Source organism: Artemia sp. Qi Xiang Cuo, chromosome 5, assembly GCF_049724085.1.
Source record: "Artemia sp. Qi Xiang Cuo chromosome 5, ASM4972408v1, whole genome shotgun sequence".
NCBI classification, from domain to species: domain Eukaryota; kingdom Metazoa; phylum Arthropoda; class Branchiopoda; order Anostraca; family Artemiidae; genus Artemia; species Artemia sp. Qi Xiang Cuo.
The window spans coordinates 25,397,961-25,402,149 of record NC_142798.1 but is presented as its reverse complement, the minus strand read 5'-3'; the positions used below and the strand labels follow the sequence as shown (position 1 = coordinate 25,402,149).

Below are 4,189 nucleotides of genomic sequence, written 5' to 3'. Positions count from 1 at the left end.
AACATTGTTAAAATTTCTGGAAATTAGGTCTTTGAGGATGATACCCCCCCCCCCACGGCCCTCGGTGTAAAGGTTGTGAGTTATACCCTGGGGCCATATAAGGTTTTTATATAAAGAGTTGTCGTAAAAATTTCAAAAAGAGCTCATTCGATTGAAAGGGCTAATGCCCTTTTTAATATTCGAAAGTGATTGGAGGGCAACTAGCCTCCCTCTAACACCCACCATTTCAACAAACACGTCGGCGTTTCTGAGATATAGGCCAAAAACGGCAAATTTAGCCTATAACTAAGTGTGGCGATTCACGATTTTTTTTGCGAGTTATTGGGTTGAGGAATCCAGCGTAATGTTACATCAATCGAAAGAGGAGATCTAGATCTACAAGAATATGATTTTTCTAACTGTTTAAAATTTTTAACTTTTACTGAAAAATAAAAACAGATTAAAAAAAAAATGTTGACTAAAAAAAGTGTTTTTTAAGAATGGACGAAGATGTTTTCTGGTGAACTAAGGGGTCTGCAATTACCTTTTTGGAACCTGATTTGCCACTGATACGACAGAGCTATTTACTACAAGAAATGATTCTGCTTCACAGATGGATTCAGTCGGCGCACTGGAGTTGTCTTACTCGACCTGCCCGTAGAATTGGGTAATAGTAACTGATTAGGGACCTGTTGTAATTAAAAGTAAAAGGTATCAATAAAACTTTCAAAAATATTCCTCATTTTCTTCTTCCGAGAATTCAGACGGGGCAAAGCCAGACTCCCTGCATGCCCTCCTCGTTCCACGGCAGAAGCATTAGCTGCAGCATCCTTTCATTTTTGATCAGCTAGAGTCTTTCCTGCATCTTCTACTTTTGTATCTGCAGTAAGCTTCCAGGCTTGATGCTTCTTTACAGCTTGAGACGACCGCATCTACTCCCCCTTCAGCCATCTTCCATCCATGGAGGAGTGGATCTGGAATGCTTGGCCGAGCCTGTAATGACGAAAAGATTATCCATGTAGGGCTCTTCGTATGCATGGCTCGAAAGTGTCGTCAGAAGGGGGCAGTCTTCTCACATCTAGTTTCTGGCACCATATGTAAGCCCTTACACTGGCCAGTGAACTGAATCCGGCCTGTTTACCGTACACTTCAATGACCAGAGATTTTGATAGGTCGGAAACTTCTCTAAACACGTCGACCGAAAGCTTCCCTTCTGCATCCTTGATCCGGTCCGTCACAGACACCATTTTTGAGGCAAAAGTTGGAGACGCCGCGGTGTTTAAGAAAGAAGCTTTCCTGACGCCGAAGAAAAAGTTCGTTGTGTCACACCCTGACAGACAGTGCACGAACCGTAACATAATCTGCTCCTCTTTGGACAAGTGGACTCCATCCGCCAGCTCGTGTACTGGGATAATGTAAGTCGGGAACTTCAAAAAAAGTTCGCTCAGTCCCTTAGCTTGAAGCTCTTCAAAAAAATGAACACAAGCTACTACCACGTCTGTTTCGTTGGCATGCACAACAATGCTACAAGCGTAACGGTTAGCATACTTGGCATGTGTCATAAGGCGTTGGTCAGCCTCTTCGTGGCTAGAGGACAAGAATTCCTCGTAGTCACAGTGTTCTGGTAAAGTTGGACTGCAGTCAAGCTTGACCAGAGAACCTTTGAATCTCTCCTTGAACCCACCTGAGAGACAAAGGTTGAGTGCGTTCGGAAGCTGATCACCCATCTGCTCCCAGGTTTCATACAAAATTTCGAGGAGCCGGCTTTTAGACCCTGAGCTCTCAAGTACGGCATCCAATTCTTCAATTGTGCTAAGAGCGGAAATTTGGAGGTTTTTTCCATTCCCTCGTCGGAGTCTGCATGCTGATTTCAAGGAGATTCCGGAGATTTCGACTCTCCGGTGTCCGTTAGCTTCCCAAACAGCCCGTCGTACCGATCTGCGACAATGTGGACTTCAGGAATACCCACTGGAAGATCATTCAGCAAAGATAGAAGTAATCTTTCCGCGAAGGATTTGACTGTTTCCAAGCTGGCAGGCCGATATGACATTATCTTGGACATTAGGTCAATGATGTGTACTGTACCTGATGTTTTACTGTAGCTGCCAAGCTGCAAGTCCTCCTTTTTTTCTTAGCCAGTTCAACAGCACAGTTTTGTTCCCCGTCCTCATTTTCCAGCCAAAGGATGTTTTGGTTGATTGTTGCGGAAGATGTTCAAAAATGGATGGAGAGAAAGGAAGAATCTCTATTTTGAGGATCTTTGAAACTTTTTTCTCCTTTTCTCCGCCGTAGCTCAACTGACCAATAATGATTCTTTTCAAGGCTGTTACTTCAGAGCTCAGGAGATTGGTTCTAGGGACACCCTTCACTTTCTGAGTTTTACTATCTGAAGGGAAAGTTCGGAGTGCAACCTTTTTCACATCTCCTTTTCTGTTGCACAGAAAGTCCTCAACCACCTCTTTTCCTTTTTGTGGCTACGCAAGTAATATCAGAAAAAATCTTCTCATCGTCAACAACTTCTGACGTCACAATATTCACTAGGTCAAAGTTCACTCTGCTGAACGGATTGCCACATGTAGTGAAAATGTCTCGAACTCAATCAAATCTGGAGGGCAATTCCTTTTTCCGGATTTCCATCCCATTTTTCCAGAAAGCAGATAGTCTGGATGCGCTATAAAGTTAGTGACTTGAGGAGCAATGGTAAATAGTGAAACTCTTGACACACAAAAAACGAAAGAGAAGACAGCCAAGTACTGTCAGAGTGTACCACCTTTGCTTGACTAGGCTTGAAAAAAATCAGTACCACCTAGGTTAGCTCACAAAAGAGCCAAGCTCGTCGTAAAACACCTCCCGTGGACACCCCTGCTATTTACTGAATAATAGTAAGAAATAAGTTGCTTATATCAGGGGGAACTAATCTGCACCTTTACTCTACTTTTAAACCACTTAAGTAAGCCTCTAACTATCCTTTGACCCCAAAACTGGTAAGAATTTTAGCCTATGCATTATAAATTTATATACCAAGGATTCCTGAAAGACGAGGCGAAACAATAAAAAGTGAAATCCTGGTGAAGATATATTTTTAATATATTTCCATTTATATACTGAGAGGAGGCCAGTTGAAAGACATTCAGTGCATGGAAGTGTTTAATTAATATTTAAGAAGAGCCATTTTTTATGAATCCGGTGTGTCTATTGGATGCGCACGCGCTGATTGCGTGATTTTTGGCCGCGCAGCGTTGCCATTCTTGTTTGTGAGTTTGGTTTTCGGGCGCGAAAAAAGGTAAAAATCGGCGTGTGTATATGTTTATGTTTCTTCTGAATAAGTGAAGTCCTGTGGACTGCTTAGATCGCTTGGAACCAAGCAGAAGAGGGGAGAGAACCTGCCGGAAGCGCCGTATTGGTACCTGCCGGTTAATTAGCCTTAAATTGCAGGGAACAGGTGAGCAGGTCTCGACGCTTCCCTTGCTCCCGGTGATCGACGTACGCTCCGAGCATTCATTCCTTGTACATCTGACAAAGATACTGTCAGTAAATGGCTGGTGACCCTTGTCCCAGATGCAAAAAGAACGTAACACGAGCTCAGGGCGGACTCCAATGCCGTACCTGCACGAAATGGTTTCACTTTCCCTGTGTATCAGGCACGTGCAGCAAAGAAGCAGAAAAATCGTCTGGAAAGTGGCAATGTAATCGATGCAAGGAAGCTGCCAACACACCCAAAACAGAAGCAGTGGGAACACCGAACAGCCAAAAACAACAAAACCTAGGGAATCCAAAAGCCAGAGGAGAAAACTGCAACGCCCCGTCTTCGGACCAAACCCCGCCTCCAGTCAACGACGAACCCCTGATTATCAGGGAAAGTAGGCCCACGCAAGTTTGAGGAACTCTCAATGCACCCCTTCCTACGGCCTCTGCCCCAAATGCTACTCCTAACGGAACTGAGTCACACAGCGAAACTTGCAACTATTGTCATACCCAGGCCGAAGCCAGTACATCCTTTTGCTGTTTTTTCTGCAATGAGTGGGAGCATGCCTCCTGCCGCGGGATCCACTCCGATATTGTCCTGGCGATAAAACTCCATGACCCACAGTTAAGCCTCTTCAGATACGAGTGTTCGTCCTGCTCCAAGCGAAAGGTAGCTCAACTGCAACTGCAAGTCAGACTCCTAACGGATTGCAGAATACCTGAACAGCGTAATCAAAATCCATTC

At 44.3% G+C, this 4,189-nt stretch overlaps 1 pseudogene; it reads right to left on the bottom strand.

Annotated features, from left to right (window-relative positions):
- Nucleotides 1-822: 822 nt before the first annotated feature.
- On the bottom strand, nt 823-2,041 carry LOC148951977 (uncharacterized; annotated as a pseudogene).
- Between the last annotated feature and the right edge of the window lie 2,148 nt (nt 2,042-4,189).